Below are 10,953 nucleotides of genomic sequence, written 5' to 3'. Positions count from 1 at the left end.
GAAATATATATAATAATATAGTATGTTATATGTGCCATATAGTGTCCACACTTCTTCGCTTGCAAATGTTCATTGCAATGACTTGTTGGTCTGGTAAGCGGCCTCTCTGGCTGCTGCTATTCTATCTATATGGGAACCTCACTGGGACTCTTCTCAGATATCTTCTTGTTGCTCTGCATCAACAGCCCATTGATGGGGTAGGTGTTAGGGTGGGCCATGGAGGCTTTTTCAAAGCCCTGGAGCTGGGTATGAGAGGAACCTGAGACAGTCAGGCCCTCTGCTAACTCTTCCACTCTCATGCCCTCAGGAACTGGCTCACCAGCAACTCCCAAACCAGCTCTACTCTGCTGCCCAGGTGAGGCGCAGGGCCTGCTCTCCTGATTGCTACATCAGATGAGAGGCAGGGCCATCTCTTCCACTCTGATGCTATTGGGGCCAGATCTCCTGTCTGCTGTAAGTGACAAGGAATGAGGGGGCACAACTCTCCCTTGTTTTTGTCTCCACAGAGCAGACAAGTGGCAGGCCCAGCTCTCCCACACTCACACCCTCGGAGCCAGCTCTACTGTGCTGCCCAGGCAAGGTGCAGGGGCCAGTCTCCCAAGTGCTGCAGCTGGTGAGGGTCTGGGCCAGCTCTCATGGCCCCAAGGCCAGGTCTCTCACCTGCCACAGGTTGAGAGGAACCATGGGGGGAAGGAGGGTGTCTCTCCCTTGTCTACACCACTGCAGGAAAGATGAGTTATAAGGCTAGCTCTCCTACACTTGTAGCCTTTAGGGCCAGCTCACCCACAACTCCCACAATTGGGGGGTGGGCTGCAATGTCCCAAGTACTCCAGCTGGCTGGGGTGGGGTCAGCTCTCCACAATACCCAGGTAAGGAGTGGGACCAGTTTTGCACTGCTCTCAGACATGAACATGTTCCTGGGCAGGAGCACAGACCAGGGGCGTCCACCTGGCCTTTGGTGGTAACAGACCTAGACATGGCCCCAGGTGGCAGCCCGGGCCAGGACCCCACCATAGTCCCAGGTAGACTCACCAGCTACACACATCAGGCTGTTCCTCACTAGCCTTGAGTCTCCAGTTCTGCCTCTCTTCATTGTGTCCACACCCTTCTGCTTCTCTTTCTCTTCCATTTCTCACCACTTTGTCCTCATAGTGGAGTCTGGGGTCTCTGAGTGTCTGGGGTCATCTCAAGAGTGGTCTCAGAAGTGCTCTGTTCCACTCATGCATTATGGCATTGGGCAGGGATCGTCTGGGGCACTGTCTGTACACACACACACACACATACACACACACACACACACACACATACACAAACACACTGCCCCCAGGCCCCATGGCACTGGACTGGTGGTCATCTCAGACTAGCTTCCTGTCCAGGCCCCATGGGGCTGTTCTGGTGGTCATCTCAGGCTCGCTGTTTCCAGGGAATGTTAGGCTACTAGTCTTTCAGATGTTCACAGGTCAGAACACTGAACATAGACATAGCCTCTCTCCTCTCACATGACATAGCAGCCACACCTGCAAGGCCTCTAGGGGTAGGCATATTAAGTCTTTTGGTTTTTCGAGACAGAGTTACTCTGTATAGCTCTGGCTGTACTAGAACCCACTCTGTAGACCAGGCTAGCCTCGAACTCAGAGATCTGCCTGCCTCTGCCTTCCAACTGCTAGGACTAAAGGCATGTGCCACCACTGCCCAGCTGGCATATTAATTCTTAACTATGGGAAAGGCTGTGGTGACAACAGGCCCTCAGAAAGCAGGGGGTTCCCACAAAGTTCTCTGGGCATGCTAGGTCATCATTTTCAATGTCTTCTTAATATGTTGGGCCAATATGCTCTGACTAGGTGAGAGCTTTGGTGACAAATTCCCAGGCTGTTTGGAATGATTACAGTCTCCTAGGATGGTAATCATTTTCTCAACTGTTTTTCTTTTAAAAATAATCACCAGTCTGGAGGCCTAGACTGAGGTGACAGTTCCAGTTTGCCGCAGTTCTATGATGGCTCAGTCTCTTGCATCTGCTGAGTGTTTTCAATTAAACTTTCTTGGTATACCACGACAAATTTTGTTTAAAAAAAAAAAATGTGGGATTGGGTGCAAAGCTCAGAGGTAGAATTAGCATGTGTATGTGAGACCTTTTACTCAATCCTCAACACCTCAGCCCATGATCCCCCTACCTACACACACATGATACCTAGTCTCAATTTTTTTCTAGTAGGAGATAATGAAGTTAAGAACTAAATTTCCACAAACACTGCATAGCTTCTATGGATCAACTGCTCTGAAAGAGATAAAAAAAAAGGAATTACCTATAAAGATTCAAGAGAGAAAAATAGAATTAAGAATGTTAATGAATCAGAAAACGTGAACTGGTGTGGACTCTGGTCTTACTTGCTGGGTGAGCTGAAATTAGATTTGGTCTTTCTGCCGTGGAATTTTGCGCTGCTCTGTTGTTTGTTTTTATTTTTGAGATGGGGTATAGCCCAGGCTAGCTTTAACCTCATTTATAGCTAAGGCTGTACTCCACCTGGTAACTCTTCCACAGCCAGCTCCTGAGAGCTGGCGTTCCATGTGTGAGGCATCAGGCTGGAATTTTTCGTTTTTTATGTTTCAACACTGGATTAAAACTCCTACCCCCCTGCAGACAACTCCCATGGCTCTCTGCTTTCCTTCTTCCTTCTTTCTGGTGGCTACCTTTGTCTTGAGACAGCGTCTCACATAAAGCTGGCTGAGGACACCCTTGAATTCCTGATCCTCCTGCCTCTTTCTCTGCAGGAGTACACCATGACTTCTCTGACAATTCTTCCTATTGTCCCACAACTGTAGGAGTCTCTAGTGACTCCTATTGACTCCCTCTTTGTTTAATCCTCTGTTACAATTTTAGTTGTAATCTCTGAGGTAAGTGCTGGTGTATCTCCCAGATCACCTCTCAGCTGCTGGGAAGAGTGGAGGGTGACAACTCTCATGTACATTCTCTCTGGGAATTCCCTGGGGATAGCCTGGGAGCCTGCATCTGATGACTGTTCAGTACAGGGAGAAGAAGAGCCTATGGGCAGTGCTAACCACTCTGAAATTACTCTGATATTGTGGTTACATCAGTGCATTCAGCAGTTGTACAAGTAGGGAGTTGGAAAACAAGTATTAATAATCAGCTGCACGAAAATCATTGCATGTCAATCCACTTCCTGGGCAATCCAACCTAAGATAGTTTGGTAAAAAAGAAAATGATTTGAGGGCACAGATTGTAGAGCTAAGGATGTGAATCAGATAAGGAAGTGTTTGCCTAGACAGCACAAGCCACTGGATTTGATTCCCAGCACCACATAAAGCCACATGTGGTGGCATATACATGTAACTATAATGTCAGCACCCACACTATGAGGTCAGGAGCATTTGAAGTTCAGGCTTATCCTCAGTCACATACCAAGCTAACTTTGACACCAGCTTGTGCTATACAAGACTCAGTCTCAAAACAAAACCACAACAATAAAAAAAAAAATGACCTTTAATATTAGAATTTGGAACTGGGTCAGATATTTTCCATCTGGCAGTGAAGATTCCATCGCTGGAGTACTACCAGCTCCCAGCTTGCAATATGACTGTTAAATATTTTGCTAATAAACTTGGATAGAATACTACTATACTGGAATGAACCACCCAGGGCAATACCTAAGGGTTTTGGCGGGTTGGGGAAAGTAGTAATGACAGATGATGGAGTCAGGTGCCTCACTGTAAACAGGCTCCAAAAGACTAAAGGTGTTTAGCCAGTCCAAGGTCAAATATGAAAACCAGGAAAATCTCTGTTATGTCACTACCAGTCTTCATGTATTTCAGGGTGGCTGTCAGTTGATGAGATTGTGGGAAATGACTGCATCTAGGTCATGGGCACTTAAATGTCAACACTGGGAAGAAGTGGGTCACTTTGGGTATGCCCTAGAAGAATAAAACTTGTCCCTTACGTGGCCCTCTTCCTGCTCACTGACCCCAACTCCTGGCCACCCTCTCCCATAATCCTTCCCCTACCCCCCCTTCCTTCTTCTCTGAAGGGGTGTCCCCCTGAGTATTCCCCCAGCCTGGCACTTCAAGTCTCTGCGAGGCTAGGCACTTCCTCTCCTATTGAGGCCAGACAAGGCAGCCCAGCTAGAAGAACATATCCCAGGTACAGGCAACAGCTTTTGGGATAGCTCCCTCTTCACCTTACTTATCGAGGCTGGATCTCTCCCTGGCCCTGTAGATCACAGATTTATATAGACTGGATGGCCATTATGCTCCAGGAATCTGTGTATTCTGCTTTTCCCAGGCCTTGCATAAAGAGTTCAAGTCACCAAGCAGGACTTCTTATGTGCGCAAGCATCAGTGTTCATTGTCTTCTTGATGATGCCTAGAATCACCTAGAAGGACATGCAGGCATGTTTGTAGGGATTATCTACATCAGCTTAATGCAGTGAAGACCCACCCACTTATGCGGCACCTTTTTGAGGCAGGGACCCTGGATTGTGTGAGCACTCATTTATTGCTCTCTGCCCCTTTTATTTATGTGTTGGGAAGGGGTGCATGCCATGGTATATGTATGGAGGTCAGAGGTCAACTTACGGGACTCAGTGCTCTCCTACCGTGTAGGCGTTGAGAAAGCAAACTCAGGCTGTCAGGCCTGGCAGGAAGTACCTCTAACCTCTGAGCCACCTCTTCCTGTGCTGGCTCTCCTCTTGTCTGTGAATGTAAGATGACTAGCTGCTTCAAGTTCTGCCAGCCAGGGTTCCCACAGTGATCGTAACCTGGAATTATGAATCAAGGGAACACTTTCTCCTCTAACATCAGGACTAAGGCAGTATGAGTGCTGGGAATCAATGCAGGTCATCTCAGGACCTCGTGTTTGTACAGCAAGCACTTTGTTGACTGTAAGACAGAGCATTGTGCAATCCAGACAGGTCTCTCACTTACTATATAGCTAAGGCTGGTCTTGAACTTCTGATCATAGGCATTGACACCACATCTGGTTTCACTGGAGATTATATACAGACTCACATGCTGAGGCTCATCCATGGAGGATACGTGATGATTGGAAGGAGTATAAAAAGGACTCCATGGCCAAAGATGGAGATTGAGGCGTGCAAAGCTTGTGTGTCTTGTGTCTGATCACTTCACTGAGAAAGGCACAGCTGAGTGAGAATTTATCCTGGTGTTCCTCCTGGTCCCTCCTGGTCCCTTCTGCTGACTCGAGGCCTGGCTGTCTCTGCTAGGACCAATGCTGATTTATGTTTGCTATATCCACTCTACTGACTGTACTGCTAGTGCATCCATGAAGTATTTGTGAGTGGATCGAGGTGCCACTGCTGACCTGTGAACTGGACTGCGGATTTCACAGATGGGAGTTGCTCCAAAGAACCATTCTAAACAGGTCCACTTCCCCCAACCCCTGTATCCTTTCTTTTCCACTACCTCTGGTGGGTGGTAGGCTAAAAGGGAGGTTAAAGCATTTAAGAACCATCATTAAAAATAGGTTTTGAAAGAATTAAAGTTACAGATGGGACTCTCAGAAGACATACTGTAATTAAAAATCTCCCCACAATGAAAAGCCCATGGCCAAATGGATTTACTGCTGAATTCTACCAAATTTTCATGAAACTTTTGATGCCAACACTTCCAAGCTGTTTTATAGAACAGAAAAGGGAGAACTATTACCAAACTTTTTCTTTAAAGCCACTATAACCCTGATCCTAAAAGCAGATTAAAAACACAACAAAAAAGAAAACTTGCAAAGGTTAATCATGAGCATATTAAGAAGATACTATATCACAGTGAAGTTAGTTTCATTTCAGGAAACCAAGTTTCAGCCTGTGCACCATATTATACACATACACACACACTATGTAATAATATAATACACCATGTTAATAGACTTAAAACAGAAATCATAAGATCACCTCAATAGATGCAGGAATGGCATTTGACAAAGTTCTAAATGCCCTGGTAATAAAAATACTTTAGAATATTGGATATAAAAAGAACATACCTCAACACACTAAAGGCTAGTTATGATACTCCTATAGCCAATATTATACTAAGATGGGGAAAACTCAAAATATTTCCACAAAACCAGGAATAAGACAAAGGTACCTACTTTTTTTTTTTTTTTTTGAGACAGGGTTTCTCTGTGTAGCCCTGGCTGTCCTGGAACTCACTCTGTAGACCAGGCTGGCCTCGAACTCAGAGATCTGCCTGCCTTTGCCTCCCAAGTGCTGGGATTAAAAACTTGTGCCATCACTGCCCGGCACTCTTACACTTTCTACACTCTTATTAAATATAGGACTGGAAGTCTTAGTTAGAGCAATAAGACAAGAAAAGCAAATTCAAGGTATAAAAATGGAAAAGAAAAAATCAAAGCATTCTTATTTACATATGATATGATTATATACATAGCCTAAAGGCTCTGCCAGAAAACTTTTGAACTGATAGGTACTTTAGGTAAAGTGGTAAGATTCAAAAATTAATATATAAAACTATAATTTTCCTATATATCAACAACAAACACCTGAGGAGCTGTCCTGATCAGTTTTTATTGTCAACTTGATGTTGAAGCCTGCTCTCCCACCATAGCTGCAGCCATTTTGTTCCATTCCTGCCAGTCATTTCATACTGTTACTGAACCAGAAAAATAGCTTGACTCAGAGCAGGGTCAAGCTGACCACATACTAGTTATGTTCTAAGGTTTGTTAATCTTAAGAAATTCCACAACCATAGCTCCGCTTAAGACCAGTCAGACTAAAGTTCAGTTAGAACTTTTCTGTCTAGCTAGCCAAATAGCTTGAGTCAGAGCCGACCACCAGGCAATGCTTCCTGAACCTGCACATGAGCTCATTGTGGTTTTTGCCTGTATAAACTGGCCCGGAAAGATATTCAAGACCCAGTCAGCTCTAGAGTCTACTCTGCAGCCCTGATCAATTAGTCTTGGTGTGTGTGTTCAATAAACCAGCCCTGTTTAACTGAGATTGGTGTCTTACTGGTTTGTGCAGCAATTCTCAGACTTCAATACTTGACACTTGACACAACCTAGAGTCACCTGAGAAGAGGGAACCTTGTGTGTTTCAACCCTTGTATAGGTATTATGCCTATGTGACTCATTTAGAAATACAAGCTTTGGGCTGGTGAGATGGCTCAGCCAGTAAGAACACCAATTGCTCTTCTGAAGGTCATGAGTTCAAATCCCAGCAATCACATGTTGGCTCACAACCACCCATTATGAAATCTGACGCCTTCTTCTGGTGGTCTGAAGACAGCTACAGTGTACTCATTTATAATAATAAATAAATTTTAAAAAATAAAAAAAATACAAGGTTTACTGTTAGTTCTTTTAATAGCTGCTATTACAAACTGTTATGATAACTAAGTAATGCAAGTTAACAGTCAGTCAATCAAGTTCATGGTCATGTTAAATACTAGTCTGGATTATCACAGAAATAAATATCCTGGATTGTACAGATAATACGTAGCTGAAGACAGGCAGCATTTGCTTGTTTAGATCTATGAATAAATAAGTGGTCTTCAAAAATCTCAGAGACTCACAGAATATGACATTTAAACATAACTTTGGGCTGGCGAGATGGCTCAGCGGGTAAGAGCACGGACTGCTCTTCCGAAGGTCCTGAGTTCGGATCCCAGCAACCACATGGTGGCTCACAACCACCCGTAATGAGACTGGACGCCCTCTTCTGGTGCATCTGAAGACAGCTACAGAGAAGCCGGAGCGAGCGGGGCCTGCAGAGGTCCTGAGTTCAGTTCCCAGCAGCCACACTCATGATAGCTCATGGCCATCAGTACAGCTACAGTGTACTCATACACATAAAATAAATAAAGTAAATCAAAAAAATAAATAAATAAATAAACATAACTTTGCCGGGCCGTGGTGGCACACACCTTTAATCCCAGCATTTGGGAGGCAGAGGCAGGCAGATTTCTGAGTTCAAGGCCAGCCTGGTCTACAGAGTGAATACCAGGACAGCCAGGGCTACACAGAAAAACCCTGTCTTGAAAAAACAAACAAACAAACAAACAAAAAACAAAAAATAAAAAACAAAAAAAAAAAACCAAAAAAACAAAACAAAACACATAACTTTACTAATTTAAGATCTTTTGTGTTGCTGGGTGGTGGTAGCGCACGCCTTTAATCCCAGCACTTGGAGGCAGATTTCTGAGTTCGAGGCCAGCTTTGTGTACAGAGTGAGTTCCAGGACAGCCAAGGCTACACGGAGAAACCAAAAAAAAGGAGAAAAAAAAAAAGATCTTTTGTGACACTGAATCATGTCAGCTCCTAGCAGTACTCCATTGACTTGGGAAAGGATGATGAGCATCAAAAACCTCCATATGGAGTTGCTTCAATCTTGGCAAGCTAGCCACCTGGCAAAGAAAATGCCCTAACTTCTTCTGCAGACAGAATGCTGTCCAGAAATGATAAACAGATGCAGGGAAATTGATTGCCAAACTCTGCCAAGGCAGAGCAAGCAAGTCCTTCATAATTCCTGCTTCACAAAAAGTCTGTCAGATACTCTGGTCCAGAAGGCTGAAGACAGATGCTCCAATGTTATAGAGAATATTGGGGACAGAATATTTGGTGTCCAGGCAGTCAGCTGGCTCTGACATTTCTACAATTTTGGAAGCTGCATTCTTGTACTTCCTGCTCACTCAGGTAATATTTATTACTTCTCAGGTCTCTGATGGGGCTGAAGACTAGATAGTCTTCTATAGATAGTCTTACAATAAGCTTATTGTTTAGGGTTTGAGAAGACTTTCTAAGTCTAAGAGCATACTTTTAGGATGGTAATACAAGTGAGAATAGAAATTGAAACTGATAAAAAAAAAAAAAAAAAAAAAAAAACTCTGAATGCACCAAGACAAGATAGATGGTTGAATGCTTTATCTAAGTGGCCAAATATAAATGGACTGGATATTATAAATGTAACTCTTAAAATAACCTTCATAATTGTTTTTACTGTGTGTTGTTTATTATTATTAGCGAAGAGCCTTTTTATTTAGACAAAAGAAGGGGAATTGAATTGTTGAAGATTGGTCTGTTGCTATGTTGGTATGTATTATAATGCTAACTACTGGCCCTGGTTCCTTCAGGGACAAGGGGATCCTCATGTACACCAAGTAATGCTACATAACCTTGCCTCCTAAGTTTTCCCTGACTAGTCAATAAAGATGCCTATAGACTACAGCTGGGAAGAAGAGAGATATGTGGGGTTTCAAACCCCAGGCTTGGGGTCTGAGGCAGGAGACCATGATGGGAGAAGGAGATGGTGGAGAAAAGAAAAGATGCCATGGGGTAAGTGGATCATGAACCACCAAACATGAACGTCAACATGGCCATGAGGGCTGGCCAGTCAGGGTAGAGCAGCCTGGGCAGAACATGGCAAAATTTATCTCAGGGTTATTGATAGGGAAGTAGGCAAAATAGCTTAGAGGGTAGATATCTGCCCAGCTCTAGTACTTATTATATTATAAACATAAAAGTTGTATGTCTTTTATCTGGAAACTAAATGATCTAAGGCAGTATAGAAATCCAGAATTAAATATTTAATACAATAGAACCTCAGCTGAAGAATTGTCTTGATCAGATTGGCCTATGGCCAGGTCTATAAGGAAATGTGATGATTCATGTGGGAGATCCAAGACCACTGTGAAAGAAAAAAAAAAAAAAAAAAGGCTGGGCAGTGGTGGCGCATGCCTTTAATCCCAGCACTTGAGAGGCAGAGGCAGGCAGATTTCTGAGTTCGAGGCCAGCCTGGTCTACAGAATGAGTTCCAGGACAGCCAGGAATACACAGAGAAACCCTGTCTCACAAAAAAAAAAAAAAAAAAAAAAAAAAAAAAAAAAAAAAAAAAAAAAAAAAAAGACCACCATGAGTAGCACTATCGCTAGGCAGGTGGTCTCTGTCTAAGAAACAGAGAGAAGGCTCGAGAACTAATAAGTACTCAGCATTTCTGCATTTCTTCATGGTTCTGCTTCAGTTCCTGCTTGAGTTCCTTCAGCGATGGACCTGGAAGTGTAAAGTGATATAATGACCTGGAAGTGTAAGGTGAAATAACCCTTTTCTCTCCCAAGTTGCTTTTGGTCCAGGTGTTTTATCATCATAGCAACAGAAAGCAAACTAGAACGGGGTGAAATGGTACAAAGAATCCCATTCACAATTGCTGACAGAGAGAGAGAGAGAGAGAGAGAGAGAGAGAGAGAGAGAGAGAGAGCTCACACTGGAATAAACCTAATTCTGTAAGTCCTGTATAATGAAAACTTTAAAACACTTAAGAGATGTTGAGAGAGACACTAGAAGATGGAGCAGCCTCCATGTTCATTGGCTGAAAGAGTCAATATTGTATAAATAGCCAGCTTGCCAAAAACACTCTGCAGACTCATTGTACTCTCCATTGAGAGACCAATTTTATTCTTCACAGAAATAGAAATAGCAGTACTAAGATTGACATGGAAACACAAAAGACAGCCAAAGAAAGGTCACAGCTGTAGACAAAGACTGCAATACTGGCACAGAGGCCAAGTGTGTAGAGGATGCAGAAGTAAATCCACACAATTATAGGCACCTAATATGTAGCAAAGATGTCAAAAACATGCAATGGAGAAAAGATAGCATAGTCAATGAATGGTGCTGACAAACTGGATATCCACTTGAAGTTAGCATAAGATTAGATCCATATCTCTTGCTCTGCATTAAAAAAAAAAAAAAATCAAAGTGGATCAAAAGCCGCAACTTAAAATGCAAGATGCTGGGCTGGAGAAATGACTCAGTAGTTAAGAGACTGCTCTACCAGAGATTCTGAGTTCAATTCCCAGCGACCACATGGTGGCTCACAACCATCTGTAATGGAATCCTATGCCGTCTTCTGGTGTGTGCAAACATAAATAAATCTTTAAAAAGAGAGAGAGAGGGAGGGAGGGAAGGAGGGAGGA

General features: G+C 43.5%; 1 pseudogene; it reads right to left on the bottom strand.

Annotated features, from left to right (window-relative positions):
• Window positions 1-1,425: 1,425 nt before the first annotated feature.
• LOC116071832 lies at window positions 1,426-1,534 on the bottom strand (annotated as a pseudogene).
• Window positions 1,535-10,953: the final 9,419 nt, after the last annotated feature.

The sequence above is a fragment of the Mastomys coucha genome, unplaced genomic scaffold, assembly GCF_008632895.1.
Source record: "Mastomys coucha isolate ucsf_1 unplaced genomic scaffold, UCSF_Mcou_1 pScaffold22, whole genome shotgun sequence".
NCBI classification, from domain to species: Eukaryota; Metazoa; Chordata; class Mammalia; order Rodentia; family Muridae; genus Mastomys; species Mastomys coucha.
The sequence above is the reverse complement of the archived record's forward strand: the minus strand, read 5'-3'. Positions and strand labels throughout refer to the sequence as shown.